Consider the following 20,784-nt stretch of genomic DNA (forward strand, 5'->3'; position numbering starts at 1 on the left):
TAGGGGAAAAGATAACCTTCTTCCTAGCCAGCTACTCGTGAGGTTTGAAGAACGAGAAAAACTTGGACAGAGAGAGAGCAAGAAACATAGAAAAGCATTGGACGGTCCTGTTGAGATACCAAGGCACATCTCCCAAGGAGATGGGATGAGGGGTGTCTTATATCTTTGGGGAAGAAACTGAGAAATACTAAATCTATTTGTCCCTCTCCCTCCTCCTTTCCCTGCTCTCCCTCCTTCCCCAATACACTTAGGACTGATTAGAGTTACATGTTCATACTCTAATCCATTACATTTTGTAACCTGAGGCATATGCATTTAAAGGTTACGTGTGTTTTTGTCCTACGGTTACACTACTAACTCTAGTCAATTATTCAAAAAATAAACCGAGAGTTAGGGCAATTTCATTTAGCTTATATAGTGGTGTTTGAGTCCTCAACTAACCAACAGACTTTGACTACTGCTGGTATATTTATTTTTGTTTCAAAGCTCAGGTTTCTCTTTTGGATTTTCCTAATTAATTTATCTCCATGGATATATTTCTCTGTCCGTGTTGTGCTGAAATGAAATATAATATAGCAAGATAACTTGATAAATTTAATGTAATATGACCATTCTTTGAGGATTGCACTTGGGTTGGTGTTTCTTCCTGCTGCAGGATTGACTATTTCTCAAGAGCCTGTTCTTGAAGTAGAAGACATTTCTTTTCTTTTTTTAAATTGAGATGTAATTGACGTGTAATATTCGTTCTAGGTGTACAACATAATGATTTGATGTATGTATATATTGTGAAATGATCACCGCAGGAAGTTTACTTAATATCCATCACCTCACATGGTAACAGCTTTTTTTCATGTGTTGAGAGCTTTTAAGATATACTCTCTTAGCAATAGAAGAGTTGCTGAGGCTGAGAATTCAACCCCCTTTGGAGCTCTTCTACTCTTTTATTATAATTGAGACCTGGGCCCAATCCTTTGTTTTTTCTGCTCTCTGCCTTCAGGTGGTACGAGTCTCTTTATATGTTGCCAACAAGGGCCTCTGGCTTTCCAGTTTTGCCTTAAATTGGTGATTAATGATACTTAGCGTCTCACTGCTTTCTTTAGTGCGTTGGGTACACTCAGCAACGGCCAGCCAATTCCGTACTCTTGGTAATAACTACTTTCCCTGTACTTCTCAGCTGCCTTGTGTGTTGCACCCGACAGTGCATTCCCTTCTACTGAAAGTCCATTCCAGTTTATCACCCATAAGAGTTCTTGAACAATTGCGTCATTACAGCAAGCCAGGGGCTGTCTATACTCCTCCTACCAATAATGGCCTCCTCTTTCCTAGTGATTCAACTCCAAAATCCATTTGAGAGCCTGATTTGTAGGATCATTTCCAGACCAACCACTGCAGATCAGGTTCCCTGGGAAACAGACTCTGAGACATCAGTATTTTCATACGTTTGTGTATGATCTCTGGATCAATATCTTTGAGGGAACAATGAATGTAGAATTGAGCTGAGGGAGAACCTGAACTGCGATGCAGTTGCAACAGCAGCTTTGGCCAATATTGTGGGGAACTCTAAAACTAGGCCCTTCGGTGGTTTCCCAATTTAGGTGATGAAGGGGACAATCTTTTGTATCAGCACAGCAACAAATGATTGGATGTGGATTGCCCTTAGGGAGAAGCAATATTTGTAGCTTTCTTCAGTCAAGGGCAACCTGGATGGGGCACAGCTGTGAGCCTTCAGTAGCCAACACACCTTGTTGCTGTGGGAATGAGTGCCTTGGTCCTGAAGCTGGTACAGCACAGTATCTACTACAAGCCTCATTGAAAATTAAGAGGTATATTTCCAGAAACAGAAAGGAATAGTGCTGCAAGGAGTGCATCCCTACTCTTGCTGTGATATTGAGTTCCTCAGATTGGGGGAAAAAAAATCACACTACAGTACCACATTATATAGGTAAACTGGTAGACTTAAGCCTGCTTGAAACCAGCACCTTAGAGGTGGCTATATCACAAGAGTGTTTGGCTACCTGTGTATCTGTAAGCTGGATATTAAGTGTTTTGTGACATAGTTTTAATATCCCCTATGTATAAGCTTGCATAAAGAGAGTGAAGCTGATAGCAGAATTGTCTGACTTTGAATGGACCATGCTAGACACAAAATGACCAGCTGGTTGTGTAAGACACTAGACTAATAAATAGTGCTAGACAGAGAGGTTGCATCCCACAGTTGTTATAGCCGTTGCTCCTGGGAGTTGCACCTTTTGCAGCTGGGCTATGTCTTCTTTTATCATTGCAGATTTTACATAAATAGAAACAGACCAAGCTCAAGGAGCCTATGTACCCAGATTGGTGGAAAGTCCAAAACCATGCATTTGGGGCATCATTTCATTGGTGATATACAAAGAAATGTGATGTTACTTCTACTTTGAGGATGGTGGAATAATTTACCTCTGTGGCATTAATGTAAATTACCGTGGTAGATTCTATTGTTCAAAATATTTGCTGCTGTCCCCGTAAGGAAGGACTGTATATCGCTACCTGCTCCTTTGATATCAGGCTTGGCTATGTGCACTGCAATGAAGTGAAATGGTTAATGAGTGAAAATTACGTTTCACTTCTGAATACAAACTTTAAGAATCATTGCATGGTCTGTGATTTGGCTGCCTTTTCCTCTCCCCAAAAGATGATAAATATTCTAGTTAGGGGTTTCCTCTATCAGTCTGGACCTTGACTTGAAGATTCATGGAACAGAGCCACAGCTGACTCATGTTGAAAATACAAACTGAGTGAGAAATAAACCTCTGCTGTTGTAGGATACCAAGATTTTTGAGGGTTGCTTGTTATCACAGTGTAATTTAGCTAAAACTGATTGATAAGAGTTGAATCTCATAGGTTTCATTTTTGTACACGTTCTGTTTGGGGACTTGATACATGTACTTGAAAATGACTAAGAGGCACTAGACTGTAATAATTCTCTCTGGCAGGAATATTGCTAAAGTAAAATTTGCCTTTGTAGTTCATTCTTGTAATCTGGTCCTTTTAGTATTTTGTTTTCCCTTCATTTTCAGGACAATACCTAAGGCAAGGAGAAGAAAGGAAGACAGACAGGGACATAGGGAAGATAAGCTGGTTTAAAAAAAAAAAAAGAAAAAATCCTGGCCGGTGGAGGACAGGGAGATAATGGGTGAAAATAACAGCAGTTCTATAATTAGAAGAAAATTTTTAAATTTTGAATTTGCATCTTTTGATGATATACTTTGTTAATCCTTTTGACAGTAATGCTGTAAGTAGCCTGTTCTTCAGTTCTGGTAGGATCAAGGGGAAAAAATATAAGGTTTTCTTGCACCTACCTCTACTCTTAAAGATAGTACGCTTTTGCTGGATTCTCACACGCTTAGACAAACACACTCACTTATGCACATACACACTCAGTAAAGTTAAGCTGTTATTCTTTCACTGAAGTTCAGGACTTAAAATAGTAACACAAATAGCCAAAAGATAGTTTTAGTTAAAGAAGTCTTTATGTGTGTTTGCCTAATTTATTCCTTCCACTCTGGGGGGAAGCATGAGGATTCCTGTTAGCCATATGGCTTAAATTTTATGCAAATACAAAAGTATGGTTTCACCAAAAATACTTATACAACTCCTAAAATAATAGCCACCATTTAAAATAGGCTTTTATGTGAGACACTACACTAAGTATGTTACATGATATATAGGCAGTAACAACAAGGTAGATAGCTTCTTCCACAAAATGAGGCTTTGAAGACCAAGCTCACTGGTTTGTCAGAATAGGAAGTAGTTAGGGCTCTGCCCGTTAGGGTCGGGCCGCTGACTGCCGTCCCCGCTGCACCCGCCTCGGTTCGGCCCCTGGGGGCAGAGAGCTATCGGGGCCGGGCGGCCCGAGGGCCTAAGCCGGACCGCCTGACCCTGCAGCGGCCGCGAGCGACGCCGCCCGAGGAGCGCCACGGCCTCGATGTCCCCCACGCCCTCCCTGTCCAGTGTCTGGGAGCCCCGTGAGGGCCGAGCGGGCAGGGGCTACGGCGACGCGGGCGGGAGCCGGGGGCCGGGAGGCCGGCGGCAGGGGGGCCCGCGCGCTCCGAAGGCTGGAAGAGCTTCCCCTCGCCTCAGCCCCGTGGGGAGGCGTCCCTCGCTCCCGTCATGGCTGCGGGAGGAGACTACGTCCTCCATCTTGTCGGGGCCGCGGGGGGAACTGGGGGCAACTCCGACTCGTCCCGGGAAGCCCGGGCTGGGCCCCGCCGCCCGGCCGCCGGGACGGCTCCCGCTGCCGGCTCCGCACCTGGCCCCGGCCGGCGCGACGGGCCCGGGCCAGACGCCGCTCCCGCCTCCGCTGGCCAAGGTGGAGGCGGCTGCGGGTCCCCGAGCCGGGCGCCCGCCTGTCGGAAGGGCTGGGCCGTCCCCGGCGGGGCCGCCGCGTCCCACCCCTGGGCCTCTGCCCTCGGGGGCCTTGGCCCCGAGGTGGACGGCCCGTCCCCGTGGCGGGAGGGAACGCAGGTGCCGGCTGGGCTGGGCCCGGTCGGGCCGGGCGAGTTGGGACCAAGGAGCCACCTGGGCGGCAGGACTCGGCTTTTGTTCTCCGTCTACACCTATGTCCCGGGCGCACGTCACGGGCTGTGCGGGTCCCGAGGTTCCACGTAGGAGGCGAGCGGGGAGGCCGCCCTGGCGGCCGTCGGTGGGACTGCAGCCGACGATGTTGGGGAGTAAATGGATGGATAAAGTGGACCCAGATTTCAGGATTGCCTACTCGTAAATAGACGGGTGTTGTTACACTTTAAAGTTCAACACGATGGTGAACAGCATGAACTTTTTTTTTTTAACATCTTTATTGTAGTGTGATGCTTAACACTGGTGTGTTGGTTTCTGCTGTATAGCGGAGTGAGTCAGCTATATGCATGCATTTATCCCCATGGCCCCTCCCTCTTGCGTCTCCCTCCCACCCTCCTTATCCCACCCCTCTAGGTGGTCGCAAAGCACCGGGCTGACCTCCCTGTGCTCTGCAGCAGCTTCCCACCACAATGTTCCATCGCAGCACTCTTTACAGTTGCCAGGACATAGAAGCAACCTAAGTGTCCATCGACAGATGAATGGTTAAAGAAGGTGTGGCACATATATGCAATGGACTATTACTCAGCCATAAAAAGAAACGAAATTGAGCTATTTGTAGCGAGGTGGATGGACCTAGAGCCTGTCATACAGAGTGAAGTAAGTCAACATGAACTTTTTAATGAAGTTATCCATGAAGTTCTCAGTAAAGACTGACTTTATAAAGATGCCACTTAGCATAGTCTAGTAGAAAGTGAGATTCATTATGAATAAAACAATCAAGTAGTCCTCACAAAAAAAAAATAGGAAGTAAAATATGAATGCGTGTGGAGTGCACAGCTGAGTGTCTGACACTGAGGAAATAGGAAAAAATGATAACTAATAGGCACTCTAACATTAATACTTCCACCAAATGATATAAGTTTTTAGCTTCATTTTCCCAATTTTTCACATGGAGAAAATACAAGAGAAAATTGACCAGGGTCAATGTATTGAGACAAAACTTTTATGTTTTCATGTCCCCTGACTTCCTCTTTTCTCTCGTTTCATGCCCTGGCAACACCTGGTTAACCTCTCACTTTTAGAATTGGGTTGTGGCAGGCAGAATTCTAAGATTCTGTCCCTTATTTACATGCCCTGTGTAGTACCCTCCTCTTGAGTGTGGGAAGAACCTGTGACTATGATGGGGTATGATTCCCATGATTAAGTTATTCATCCACTGATTTTTTTGGAATTAATCAAAAGGGAAATTACTCTGTGTGGGCTTGATGTTTAAGAGAAGATAGGGCATCAGAGATCCTTCTGCAGGCTTGAGGGAACAGACTGCCAAGCTGTGAGGAGGGCAACTCAGCAAAGTTCCAGGAGAGGCCTCCGGGAACTGAATTGGTCCCCCACTAACAGCTAGCAAGAAAAGAGACCTCAGTTACATGGCCACAAAGAAATGCACTCTGTCAACAAGCCAGTGGAGCACGGAAGTAGATCTTTCCCTTGTCTGTCCTTGAGGTATGGATGCAGCTGTCTGACACCTTAATTTCAGCCTTATATACACCCTGGGCAGACAAACCACAGAAACTGTAAGATAAACCTAATTGTGTTTTAAGAAGCTAAGCTGTGGTAATGTGATATGCAGCAATAGAAAACGAATGTAAGATACGCACTTTGGGGCGTGGGATCTGGCCTCCTGAGTGTCTGCTGCAGTCAGATGACCTAACGTGGAAATGCAGGGTGATTAAGTCCACATGGGATAAGGACTGACCAATGGGGATGAGGGAAGGGAGGAAGATGATCTTAATCCCCACCCCCCTTTCCCCTCACCCTCAGTGGACTACTCTAATTTTTGTTTCCTTTGTAACTCTTCAAGAGAAGCCCTATGTGCCAAGGGAATACACTTCCTGCTTAACACACTTTTTCTTTTCACAACTTGTCACGTGTAGCAGCCAGCTTGGTAATGTATCACATCGCAGGTTTTTCATTCCTTTCCTCTTCATCTGCACACCCCATATAAGAAGTCAGAACTTTAATCTTTTCCCCAGTTCTGCTTTCTGAAGGAACTGGACTGAGTCAATCACAGAATTTGAGTGCAAGTCTGACTACAGAACTTGAGTTAATTTCAGGATACCTGATTTCATTTTAAAGAAATTAAATTTAAAAGTGAAAAATACATGCATGCTAGAGGCAGCACACAATTTCTATGCTAATAACCACTCAGGAGGACATGAAATAGGGGTTTCAGATTGTCTTGTTATTCAAAGTAGAGTTGATGTTTTAGAAGGAAAAATTCCTGGCTCTTAAAGGATATTTAATTTTTTTCTATAACATCTTTATTGCAGTATAATTGCTTTACAATGGTGTGTTAGTTTCTGCTGTATCACAAAGTGAACCAGCTATATGTATACATATATCCCCCTATCTCCTCCCTCTTGCATCTCCCTCCCACGCTCCCTTTCCCACCCCTCTAGGAGGACACAAATCACAGAGCTTCCTACTAGCTACTTTACATTTGGTAGTATATATATGTCCATGCCACTCTCTCATTTTGTTCCAGCTTACCCTTCCCCCTCCCTATGTCCTCAAGTCCATTCTCTACATCTACGTCTTTATTCCTGTCCTGCCCCTAGGTTCTTCAGAACGCTTTTTTTTTTAGATTCCATATATATGTGTTAGCATACGGTATTTGTTTTTCTTTTTCTGACTTATGTCACTCTGTACGACAGACACTAGGTCCATCCACCTCACTACAAATAACTCAATTTTGTTTCTTTTCAGGGCTGAGTAATATTCCATTGTATATATTTGCCACATTTTCTTTATCCATTCATCTGTTGATGGACACTTAGGTTGCTTCCATGTACTGGCTATTGTAAATAGAGCTGCAATGAACATATTGGTACATGACTCTTTTTGAATTATGGTTTTCTCAGGGTATATGCCCAGTAGTGGGATTGCTGGGTTGTATGGTAGTTCTATTTGTAGTTTTGTAAGGAAACTCCATACTGTTCTCCATAGTGGGTGTATCAATTGACATTCCCACCAACAGTGCAAGAGTGTTCCCTTTTCTCCACACCCTCTCCAGCATTTATTGTTTCTAGATTTTTTGATGATGGCCATTCTGACTGGTGTGAGATGATATCTCATTGTAGTTTTCTTTTTTTTGGTGGGGGGGTTATGCGGGCCTCTCACTGTTGTGGCCTCTCCCGTTGTGGAGCACAGGCTCCGGACGCACAGGCTCAGCAGCCATGGCTCACGGGCCTAGCTGCTTCACGGCATGTGGGATCCTCCTGGACCGGGGCACGAACCTGTGTCCCCTGCATCGGCAGGTGGACTCTCAACCACAGTGCCACCAGGGAAGCTCTCATTGTAGTTTTGATTTGCATTTCTCTAATGATTAATGATGTTGAGCATTCTTTCATGTGTTTGTTGGCAATCTGTATATCTTCATTGGAGAAATGTCTATTTAGGTCTTCTGCCCATTTTTGGATTGGGTTGTTTGTTTTTTGATATTGAGCTGCATGAGCTGCTTGTAAATTTTGGAGATTAATCCTTTGTCAGTTGCTTCATTTGCAAATATTTTCTCCCATTCTGAGGGTTTTTTCGTCTTATGGTTTCCTTTGCTGTGCAAAAGCTTTTAAGTTTCATTAGGTCCCATTTATTTGTTTTTATTTCCATTTCTCTAGGAGGTGGGTCAAAAAGGATCTTGCTTTGATTTATGTCACAGAGTGTTCTGCCTATGTTTTCCTCTAAGAATTTTATAGTGTCTGGCCTTACATTTAGGTCTTTAATCCATTTTGAGTTTATTTTTGTGTATGGTGTTAGGGAGTGTTCTAATTTCATTCTTTTACATGTAGCTGTCCAGTTTTCCCAGCACCATTTATTGAAGAGGCTGTTCCTTCTCCATTACATATTCTTACCTCCTTTATCAAAGATAAAGTTACCATATGTGCATGGGTTTATCTCTGGGCTTTCTATCCTGTTGTATTGATGTCTATTTCTGTTTTTGTGCCAGTACCATACTGTCTTGATTACTGTAGCTTTGTATAGTCTGAAGTCTGGGAGCCTGATGCCTCCAGCTCTGCTTTTCTTAAGATTACTCTGGCTATTCGGGGTCTTTTGTGTTTCCATACAAGTTGTGAAATTTTTTGTTCTAGTTCTGTGAAAAATGCCTTTGGTAGTTTGATAGGGATTGCATTCAATCTGTAGATTGCTTGGGTAGTAGAGTCATTTTCACAATGTTGATTCTTCCAATCCAAGCACATGGTATATCACTCCATCTGTTTGTATCATCTTTAATTTCTTTAATGAGTCTTATAGTTTTCTGCATACAGGGCTTTTGTCTCTTTAGGTAGGTTTATTCCTTGGTATTTTATTCTTTTTGTTGCAGTGGTAAATGGGAGTGTTTCCTTCATTTCTCTTTAAGATTTTTCATCATTAGTGTATAGGAATGCAAGAGATTGTTGTGCATTAATTTTGTATCCTGCTACATTACCAGATTCATTGATTAGCTCTAGTAGTTTATTGGTAGCATCTTTAGGATTCTCTATGTATAGTATCATGTCATCTGCAAACAGTAACAGCTTTACTTGTTCTTTTCTGATTTGGATTCCTTTTATTTCTCTTTCTTCTCTGATTGCTGTGGCTAAAACTTCCAAAATTATGTTGAGTAATAGTGGTGAGTGTGGGCAACCTTGTCTTGTTCCTGATCTTAGTGGAAATGGTTTCAATTTTTCACCGTTGAGAATGATGTTGGCTGTGAGTTTGTCATATATGGCCTTTATTATGTTGAGGTAAGTTCTCTCTATGCCTACTTTCTGGAGGGTTTTTATCATAAATGATTGTTGAATTTTGTTGAAAGATTTTTCTGCATCTATTGGGATGATCTTATGGTCTCATTCTTCAATTTGTTAATATGGTGTATCACATTGATTTGTGTATATTGAAGAATCCTTGCATTCCTGGGATAAACCCCACTTGATCATAGTGTATGATCCTTTTAATGTGCTGCTGGATTCTGTTGGCTAGTATTTTGTTAAGGATTGTTACATCTATATTCATCAGTGATATTGGCCTGTAGTTTTCTTTTTTTGTGACATCTTTGTCTGCTTTTACTGTCAGGGTGATGGTGGCCTCGTAGAATGAGTTTGGGAGTGTTCCTCCTTCTGCTATATTTTGGAAGAGTTTGAGAAGGATAGGTGTTAGCTCTTCTCTAAATGTTTGATAGAATTCACCTGTGAAGCCATCTGGTCTTGGGCTTTTGTTGTTGGAAGGTTTTTAATCACAGTTTCAATTTCAGTGCTTGTGATTGGTCAGTTTATATTTTCTACTTCTTCCTGGTTCAGTCTCAGAAGGTGGTGCTTTTTAAGAGTTTGTCCATTTCTTCCAGGTTGTCCAGTTTATTGGCATATAGTTGCTTGTAGTAATCTCTCATGTTCCTTTATACTGCTGCAGTGTCATTTGTTACTTCTCCTTTTTCATTTCTAATTCTGTTGATTTGAGTCTTTTCCCATTTTTTCTTAATGAGTCTGGCTAATGGTTTATCAATTTTGTTTATATTCTCAAAGAACCAGCTTTTAGTTTTATTGATCTTTGCTATCATTTCCTTCATTTCTTTTTCGTTTATTTATCATCTGATCTTTATGATTTCTTCCCTTCTGCTAACCTTGGGGTTTTTTGTTCTTCTTTCTCTCATCGCTTTGGGTGTAAGTTTAGGTTGTTTATTTGAGATGTTTCTTGTTTCTTGAGGTAGGATTGTATTGCTATAAACTTCTCTCTTAGAACTGCTTCTGTTGCATCCCATAGGTTTTAGGTCATCGTGTTTTCATTGTCATTTGTTTCTAGGTATTTTTTGATTTCCTCTTTGATTTCTTCAGTGATCTCTTGGTTATTTTGTAGTGTATTGTTTAACCTCCATATGTTTTGTAGTTTTACAGTTTTTTTCTTGTAATTGATATCTGGTCTTATAGCGTTGTGGTCAGAAAAGATACTTGGTACGATTTCAGTTTTGTTACATTTACCGAGGCTTGATTTGTGACCCAAGATGTGATCTATCCTTGAGTATGTTCCATGAGCACTTGAGAAGAATGTGTATTCTGATTTTGGATGGAATGTCCTATTAATATCAATTAAGGCCATCTTGTTTAATGTGTCATTTAGACCTTGTGTTTCATTATTTTCATTTTGGATGATCTGTCCACTGCTGAAAGTGGGGTGTTATAGTCCCTCACTCTTATTGTGTTACTGTTGATTTCCTGTTTTATTACTGCTGGCAGTTGCTTTATGTATTGAGGTGCTCCTATGTTGGGTGCATATATGTTTATAATCATTATATCTTTTTCTTGGATTAATCCCTTGATCATTATGTAGTGTCCTTCTTTATCTCTTGTAATAGTCTTTATTTTAAAGTCTGTTTTGTCTGGTATGAGAACTACTCCAGCTTTCTTTTGATTTCCATATGCATGGAATATCTTTTTGCATCCCCTCACTTTCACTCTGTATGTGTCCCTAGGTTTGAAGTGAGTCTCTTGTAGACAGCATATATATGGGTCTTGTTTAAGTATCCATTCAGCCAGTCTATGTCTTTTAGTTGGAACATTTACTCCATTTACATTTAAGGTAATTATCGATATGTATGTTCCTATTACCATTTTCTTAATTGTTTTGGGTTTGTTATTGTAGGTCTTTTCCTTCTCTTGTGTTTCCCACTTAGAGAAGTTCCTGTAGCATTTGTTGTAAAACTGGTTTGGTGGTGCTGAATTCTCTTAGCTTTTGCTTGTCTGTAAAGTTTTAATTCTACAAATCTGAATGAGATCCTTGCTGGGTAGAGTAATTTTGGCTGTATGTTTTTCCCTTTCATCACTTTCAATATGTCCTGCCAGTCCCTTCTAGCTTGCAGAGTTTCTGCTGAAAGATCAGCTTTTAACCTTATGGGGATTCCCTTGTATGTTATTTGTTGATTTTTCCCTTGTTGCTTTCAATATTTTTGTTGTATTTAATTTTTGATAGTTTTATCAATATATATCTTGGCCTGTTTCTCCTTGGATTTATCCTGTATGGGACTCTCTGTGCTTCCTAGACTTGATTGATGATTTCCTTTCCCATGTTAGGGAAGTTTTCAACTATAATCTCTTCAAATATTTTCTCAGTCCCTTTCTTTTACTCTTCTTTTTCTGGGACCCCTGTAATTCGAATGTTGGTGTGTTTAATGTCCCAGAAATTTGAGACTGTCCTAAATCTTTTCATTCTTTTTTCTCTATTCTGCTCTGTGGTATGTATTATCACTATTTTATTTTCCAGGTCACTTATCTGTCCTTCTGCCTCCGTTATTTTGCCATTGATTCCTTCTAGAGAATTTAAAATTTTATTTACTGTGTTGTTGATCATTGTTTGTTTGCTCTTTAGTTCTTCTAGGTCCTTTTTTAAATGTTTCTTGTATTTTCTCCATTCTATTTTTAAGATTTTGGATATCTTTACTATCATTACTCTGAATTCTTTTTCAGGTAGACTGCCTATTTCCTCTTAATTTGTTTGGTCTGGTGGGTTTCTTCCTTGCTCCTTCATCTTCTGTGTATTTCTTTGTCTTCTCATTTTGCTTAACTTACTGTGTTTGGGGTCTCCTTTTCACAGACTGCATGTTCTTAATTCCCATTGTTTTTGGTGTCTGCCCCCAGTGGGTAAGGTTGGTTCAGTGGGTTGTGTAGGCTTCCTGTGGAGGGGGACTGGTGCCTGTGTTGTAATGGATGAGTGTGGATCTTGTCTTTCTTGTGGGCAGGACTGCGTCCAGTGGTGGTTTGGGGTGTCTGTGAACTTATGATTCTAGGCAGCCTTTGTGATAATGGGTGGGGTTGTGTTCATGTTTTGCTAGTTGTTTGGCATGGGGTGTCCAGCAGTGGAGCTTGCTAATCGTTGAGTGGAGCTGGGTCTTAGCCTTGAGATGGAGATATCTGGGAGAGCTCTCACTGATTGACATTACATGGGGCCGGGAGGTCTCTGGTGGACCAATGTCCTGCACTGGGCTCTCCCACCTCAGAGGCTCAGGCCAGACACCCGCCCAGCTAGAGCACCAAGACCCTGTCAGCCACCCAGCTCAGAAGAAAAGGGAGAAAAGGAAAAAGAAAGAAAGAAAGAAAACTTGTTATTAAAGTAAATAATAAAAAAATTATTAAAAAAGTAAAAAAGGAGAGAGCAACCAAACCAGTTTACAAATACACCAATGATTAGTGCTAAAAACTATAGTTAAAAACAAACGGACAGACACAACCCTAGGACAAATGGTAAAAGCAAACCTATACAAACAGAATCATACAAAGAAGCATACACATACACACTCAAAAAGAGAAAAAGGAAAAAAATATATGCGTGTGTGTGTGTGTGTATATATATATATATATATATAAAGGATGAGAGCTGCCAAATCAATAAACAAATCTACCAATGACAATAAGCTCTAAATACTAAACTAAGGTAAACATAAAACTAGAAACAAATTAGACGCAGAAAGCAAACCCCAAGTCTACAGGTGCTCCCGAAGTTCACCACCTCGGTTTTTGGATGATTCGTTGTCTATTCAGGTGTTCCACAGATGCAGGGTACATCAGGTTGATTGTGGAGATTTAATCCGCTGCTCCTTAGGCTGCACAGAGAGATTTCCCTTTCTCTTCTTTGTTCGCACAGCTCCTCTAGTTCAGCTTTGGATTTGGCCCCGCCTCTGCTTGTAGGTTGCCCTCTGGTGTCTGTTCTTCACCCAGACAGGAGGAGGTTAAAGGAGCAGCTGATCTGGGGACTCTGGCTCACTCAGGCCGTGGGGAGGCAGGGGTACGGAATGTGGGGCGAGCCTGCGGCAGCAGAGGCCAACACGACGTTGCACCAGCCTGAGACACGCTGTGTGTTCTCCCAGGGAAGTTGCCCCTGGATCACAGGACCCTGGCAGTGGTGGGCTGCACAGGCTCCTGGGAGGGGAAGTGTGGATAGTGACCTGTGCTTGCACACAGGCTTCTTGGTGGTTGCAGCAGCAGCATTATCGTTCCATGCCTGTCTCTGGCGTCTGAGCTGATAGCCGTGGATCACACCCCTTTCTGGAGCTCATTTAGGTGGTGCTCTGAATCCCCTCTCCTCACGCACCCCGAAACAATGGTCTCTTCCCTTTTAGGCAGTTCCAGACTTTATCCTGGATTCCCTCCCAGGTACCTGTGGTGCACTAGCCCCCTTCAGGCTGTGTTCATGCAGGCAACCGCAGTCCTCTCCCTGGGATCTGACCTCTGAAGTCTGAGCCTCAGGTCCCAGCCCCCAACCCCCAGGCCACACCCACCCCGGAGGGTAAGCAGAACAGCCTGTCAGGTTGGTGAGTGCTGGCTGGCAGCTATCCTCTGTGTGAGAATCTCTTGGCTTTGCTCCCTGCACCCCTGTTGCTGCATTCTCCTCTGTGGCTCTGAAGCTTCCCTCCCCCGCACCTGCCCCCCATCCCCACAAGTGAAGGGGCTTTCTAGTGTGTGGAAACTTTTCCTCCTTCACAGCTCCCTCCCAGAAGTGCAGGTCCTGTCCCTATTCTTTTGTCTCTGTTTTTTCTTTGTTCTTTTGCCCTACCCAGGTACGTGGGGAGTTTCTTGCCTTTTGGGAAGTCTGAGGTCTGCCAGCATTCTGTCAGTGTTCTGTAGGAGTTGTTCCACATGCAGATGTATTTTTGATGTATTTGTGGGGAGGAAGGTGATCTCCACGTCTTACTCCTCCACCATCGTAAAGGTCCTCCCTCAGTATGTTTAACATACATATATTTGGGGACAAGGAACTGTATAGTATAGGTGATACTAGATTCCTGTAATGTTCACTTGCTAGTGTGTCTTGGGGCAATAGTATGATGAAAGAGTCACTTGCATTTTCCATAAAGAAGACAATTTCAGGCATACTCTCTTCTCCCATTTTTTTTTTTTTTAATGGCTGTCAATACACTTCCTAAGGTGGGAATTTTGCCTTGAACTATTTCTGAGATGCTCTTTTCATTGAATAGTGTTCAATGAGCCTGGGGCAGAGTTTGAGGCAAATAAACAGTACCCAAATATATTTTTAACACTGAGTTCTGTTGGTAAATGAAAATGTTCCTTTTATATCTGTTTACTGCAGTAGGGCCTAGTAGGGTGGGCATGACTCTTTGCTGCCTTAATGGTAGGGCCCAGAGAATAAGTTAGCCCTAATTTCTAGTTTATTTTTCTCCTTTTGAACTCATGGGTAACTTGATGACCATGCCTATGAGTTGAGCACATTGCTGTTATGTTTTGTCCTTAGGATTCAGTTGCAGATTCCTTGGAAATGTCTGTTCTGCCCTAGTTCTTCGACATTTTAACTGATAGTGTGGGTTATTTGGCAGTCACATTCATACCCCCAGCACACCCCCTGTCACATGTGATTGAATGAGATGTGACAACCTGACTGAAGCTTGGCCAAACATTCTCTCTCAGGAATTTGGAGTTGAGATGGAGACTACCAGTGAGATAGGGCTGATCTCTTGACCAGATGACAAGTAAACCTGGGAGCTACAGGGTAGCCATCTTCCCTCTGTATGTGGATGGAGAAGCTAAAAGCCAGTCTAATTTTATTATTTATGTGGATTCTTCATTCTTCCCCATTTTAATAAAAATGTGGTATGAAGAGAGATTGCCAGCAGGGACGGTTTTCATTTTTCCCTTCTGCTCCACTCTTCACCTTTCTCCTCCCTGCTTTGTTTCCCAGGAGACTGATCATCATCTGATTCTATGTGACTCCCTTGTCCTCTGACCAATATGAGGAATCATTAGATCAACAAGCAGGAAGAGAGGATGGAGTATTTATTTCCTTGCTTCCTCCCACTCAGGCTGCAGATTTGCAGTGGTTGCCTTTCTCTAACAAGTCACAGATCTTACAGGGTGATCTTTTTCCTTCAGCTATAGCTATAGATATCACTATATTTCAATAAATGCACCCCAGGCCTAGCAGACTCTATTACCACCTATAGGCCTAAAGGAGAATGAAAAGGGAGCTTCATGTTTGCTGTTTTTTCTTAACTCTTTAAGTGATCCCTAAACCCTTTGTAAGTGATCCAATTGTGCCTTTTGAGAGTGCCTTTTACCTACTTCTGGGATCATGACTGACTCACTGAATGACCTGTGCTTCTGAGGTTCTAACCCCTTTTGAGTTCCTGACTGTGAAATAAACCTATGATCTTAATTTGTTTTGCTGTAAATGGGTCTTAAAACCAATGAACCCTAAAAAATAAAGGTTCCTTGAATTATATATACTTATATAATGCATACATAGGCCTAAACAATTTTTCAAAATGGGCTAAGAAGTTCATCAATAAATCAAATGGGCTGTTACTGTGTATATGTTAGTTACAATGATGTGTAATGCATTGGGTTTTTTTCTTTTCGGTTTTATTGAGATATAGTTGGCATATAACATTTGTATTCGTTTTAGATGTACAGCATGATTTCATATGAATATATATTGTGAAATGATTACCACAGTAGTTTTAGTTAACATCCATCACCTCATATAGTTACAAATTCTTTTTTTCTTGCGATGAGAACTTTTAAGATTTGCTCTTGCAACTTTCCAGTATGATATAATATTGTTAACTTTAGTCACTATGCTGTACATTGCATCCTCAGAACTTATTTATCTTATAACTGGAAGTTTGTACCTTAGACTATCTTCGCCTGTTTCACCCACCCCCAACCTCAGGCAACCACCAGTTTCTTCTCTGTATCTATGAGTTTGTTGGGGTTTTCTTGTTTTTGTTTTTGATTCCACATATAAGTGAGATCATACAGTATATGTCTTTCTCTGACTTGTTTCACTTAGATGTCTATTTGGTTCCTCTGCCCATTTTTATTAGATTATTTGGGGTTTTGTTGTTCTTGTTGAGTTGAATGAATTCTTCATATATTTTGGATATTTACCTCTTATCAGATAAATGATTTGCAGATATTTTCTCTATTCTGTAGCTTGCCTTTTCATGTTATTAATGGTTTCCTTTCCTGTACAGAAACTTTTTAGTTTGATGTAGTCTCACTTGTTTGGTTTTGCTCTTTGTTGCCTTTATTTTTTTGTCAAAAACAAAAAATCATCGCCAAGACTGATATTAAGGAGCTTCTCCCCTATGTTTTCTTCAAGGTGTTTTATGGTTTTAGACCTTATATTCACGTCTTTAATCCATTTTGAGTTGACTTTTGTGTGTGGGGTAAGATAGGAGTCCAGTTTCATTCTTTGCATGTAGCTGTCCAGTTTTCCCAACACCATTTGTTAAAGAGACTATCCTTTCCCCATTATATATTCTTGGCTCTGTTGTCATTAAATTAATTAACCATAACTGTGAGGTCAGTTTTTAATTCTGGGCTTTCTATCTTATTCCATTGTACTGTGTGTCTGTTTTTATGCCAATATCTTACTGTATTTATCACCATAGCTTTGTAATACAGTTTGAAATCAGGAAGTGTGATGCCTCTAGCTTTCTTCATTCTTTCTCAAGCTTGCTTTGCCTGTTTGGGGTCTTTTGTGGTTCTATACAAATTTTAGGATTATTTGTTCTATTTCTGTGAAAAATGCCACTGGAATTTTGATAGGAATTGCATTGAATCTGCAGATTGCTTTGTGCAGTGTGGATGTTTTAACAATAATTTTTCCAGTCCATGAGTGTGGAATATCTTTCCATTTATTTGTGTCATCTTTCAATTTCTTTCATCAGTGTTTCATAGTTTTCAGTATATAGATCTTTCACCTCCTTGGTTAACTTTATTCCTGGGAATTTCATTCTTTATGATGGAATTGTAAATGGGATTGTTTTAATATCTCTTTCTGATAGTTCATTATTAGTGTATAGAAATGCAATTGAGTTTTGTATATTGATTTTGTATCCTGCAACTCTACTGAATTTGCTTATTAATTCTAACAGTTTTCTGGTGGAGTCTTTAGGGTTTTTAAAAATGTCAGCTGCAAATAGAGACAGAAATTTAAGAAGTTGTACTTCTTCCTTTCTAGTTTTTGGATGCTTTTTATTTTTTTCCTGCTAATTGCTTTGGCTAGGACTTCCACTACTATGTTGAATAAAAGTGGTGAGAGTGGGCTTCCATGTCTTGTTCCTGATCTTAGAGGAAAAGCTTTCAGCTTTTCACTGTTGAGTATGATGCTAGCTATGGGCTTGTCATATATGGTATTTATTATGTTGAAGTATGTTCCCCTACACCAAGTTTGAGATTTTTAAAATCATAAATGAGTGTTGAATTTTGTCCAGTCCCTTTTTTTTTTGCTTCTATTGAGGTGATCATATGATTTTTATCCTTCATTTTATAAGTATGTTGTATCACATCAATTTTGTATTTGTTGAACTATCCCTGAATCTCTGGAATAAATATCGCTTGATCATGGTTCATGATCCTTTAATGTATTTTAGAATTTGGTTTGCTAATATTTTGTTGAAGATTTTTGCATCTATGTTCATCAGGGATATTGGTCTATGTTTTTCTTGTGTGGTGCTTGTCTGCTTTTGGCATCAGGGTAATGCTGGCATTGTAAAATGAGTTTAGATGTGCTCCCTCTACTATTTTTTGGAAGAGTTTGAGAAGGATTGGTTTTAATTCTTTAAATGTTCGGTAGAATGCACTAGTGAAGCCATTTGGTCCTGAACTTTTGTTTGTTGGATGGTTTTTGATTTCTGATTCAATCTCCTTACTCATTATTGGTCTGTTCAGATTCTCTGTTTTCTTGGATTTAATATTGGTAGGTTGTATAATACTATGTTTCTAGGCACTTACTTCTTCTGTGTTGTCCAGTTTGGTGTATAACTCTTCATGGTAGTCTCTTATGATCCTTTGTATTTGTGTCGTATCAGGTGCAACGTCTCCTCTTTCTTTCTTTCTTTCTTTTTTTTTTACTTTATTTTTTTTGAAGTATAGTTGATTTACAATGTTCTGTTAGTTTCAGATGTACAGCAAAATGATTCAGTTATACATATATATAAATCTATTTTTTTCAGATTCGTTTCCCTTGTTGTAAACTGTAAAATACTACATTTCCCCATGCTATACAGTAGGTCTTTGTTGTTTCTCTATTTTATATATATGTAGTAGTGTGGATATGTTAATTCCAAGCTCCTAATTTATCCCTCCCCCTTTTCCCCTTTGGTAACCATAAGTTTGCTTTCCATGTCTGTGATCTATTTCTGTTTTGTATATAATTTCATTTGTATCATTTTTTTAGATTCCACATATAAGTGGTATATGATATTTGTCCTCCTACATATACTTGTAACAGATGTTGGTAATAACATTAACCACTTGGAGTGAAATGTGGAAAGCTTATTTCCATTTAGGTACCTTTACTTTTCTCACTTTTATTTGTTTAATTTATTTTTTTATACAGCAGGTTCTTATTAGTTATCCATGTTATATATATTAGTGTATATATGTCAATCCCAATCTCCCAATTATTCACACCACCACCACCACCCCCTGCCGCTTTGCCCCCTTGGTGTCCATATGTTTGTTCTCTACATCTGGGTCTCAATTTCTGCCCTGCAAACCGGTTAATCTGTATCATTTTTCTAGGTTCCACATATACACATTAACATACAATATTTGTTTTTCTGACTTACTTCTCTCTGTATGACAGTCTCTAGATCCATCCACGTCTCTACAAATGACCCAATTTCATTCCTTTATATGGCTGAGTAATAGTGCATTGTATATATGTACCACCTCTTCTTTATCCATTCATCTGTCAGTGGGCATTTAGGTTGCTTCCATGACCTGGCTATTGTAAATAGTGCTGCGATAAACATTGGGGTGCATGTGTCTTTTTGAATTATGCTTTTCTCTGGGTATAGGCCCACTAGTGGGATTGCTCGGTCATATGGTAATTCTATTTTTAGTTTTTTAAGGAACCTCCATACTGTTCTCCATAGTGTCTGTATCAATTTACATTCCCACCAACAGTGCAAGAGGGTTCCCTTTTCTCCACACCCTCTCCAGCATTTGTTGTTTGTAGATTTTCTGATGATGCCCATTCTAACTGGTGTGAGGTGATACCTCATTGTAGTTTTGATTTGTATTTCTCTAATAATTAGTGATGTTGAGCAGCTTTTCATGTGCTTCTTGGCCATCAGTATGGCTTCTTTGTAGAAATGTCTATTTAGGTCTTCTGCCCATTTTTGGATTGGGTTGTTTATTTTTTTAATATTGAGCTTCATGAGCTGTTTATATATTTTGGAGATTAATCCTTTGTTGATTTGTTAGCAAATATTTTCTCCCATTCTGAGGGTTGTCTTTTCGTTTTGTTTATGGCTTCCTTTGCTGTGAAAAAGCTTTGAATTTTCATTAGGTCCCATTTGTTTATTTTTGTTTTTATTTCCATTACTTTAGGAGGTGGGTCAAAAAAGATCTTGCTGTGATTTATATCAAAAAATGTTCTTCCTATGTTTTCCTCTAAGAGTTTTATAGTTATAGCCACAAGAGAAGCCACTGCAATGAGAAGCCCATGCAACGCAACAAGGAGTAGCCCCCACTCACTGCAACTAGAGAAGGCCCGTGTGTAGCAACAAAGACCCAACGCAGCCAAAAATAAATTAACATATTTTTAATATAAATTTATTTATCTATGTAATTGTGCTTAGAATACTGCACATAGTAAGAACTGTTTAAGTATTTGCTATCAGCTATTATTTTTTAGAAATGATCCTTGCTCCAGGGCTCATGATACAGTTCAGGTAAACTCATAAATTAAAACTGGCTTGGATTATATTCTATTTCTAAAATAAAGTTCTTACTGAATCAGTAAATATTAAAAAATTACTATACTTGAGAAACAAAGAATAGGATAATGTCTTAGTCTGGGGCCTCTAGAAATCAGAGCCTAAGTTAAGGATTAGGGTGCTACAACTTTAAGAGGTACAAGCCTAGGGCAGTGAGTGTGAGGGAAGAGGGGAAGAGAGTCAAAGAACGATATGAAGCAATTCAAGTGTTACCCTGTGGCTACACAATAGGCTATTGAGGACATAGCACACACCTCAGCGGTTGTATTCACTCACCACACAGGGCTTCACCAGGAAAGAGCCACACCTCAAAATTTCACAGGGGAGAGAAAGGAGAGACCTTTTATCTGTCTCCTTTCTCCTGTCTTCTGTTTCCTATTGGTCCTCAAGGGGAGCTAAATCTCCTGTATCTCTAGTCCATCAATAGCTCTTCAGGGGGCTTCCCTGGTGGCGCAGTGGTTGAGAGT

The 20,784-nt window shown here is 40.6% G+C and overlaps 1 long non-coding RNA gene across 1 annotated transcript in view; it reads left to right on the plus strand.

Moving 5' to 3' along the window:
• LOC141278012 (uncharacterized) overlaps positions 1 to 20,784 on the plus strand; it is a 241,627-nt gene that overhangs the window by 134,274 nt on the left and 86,569 nt on the right. The window lies entirely within an intron of this gene.

The sequence above is a fragment of the Tursiops truncatus genome, chromosome 2 (genome assembly GCF_011762595.2).
Source record: "Tursiops truncatus isolate mTurTru1 chromosome 2, mTurTru1.mat.Y, whole genome shotgun sequence".
NCBI lineage: Eukaryota > Metazoa > Chordata > Mammalia > Artiodactyla > Delphinidae > Tursiops > Tursiops truncatus.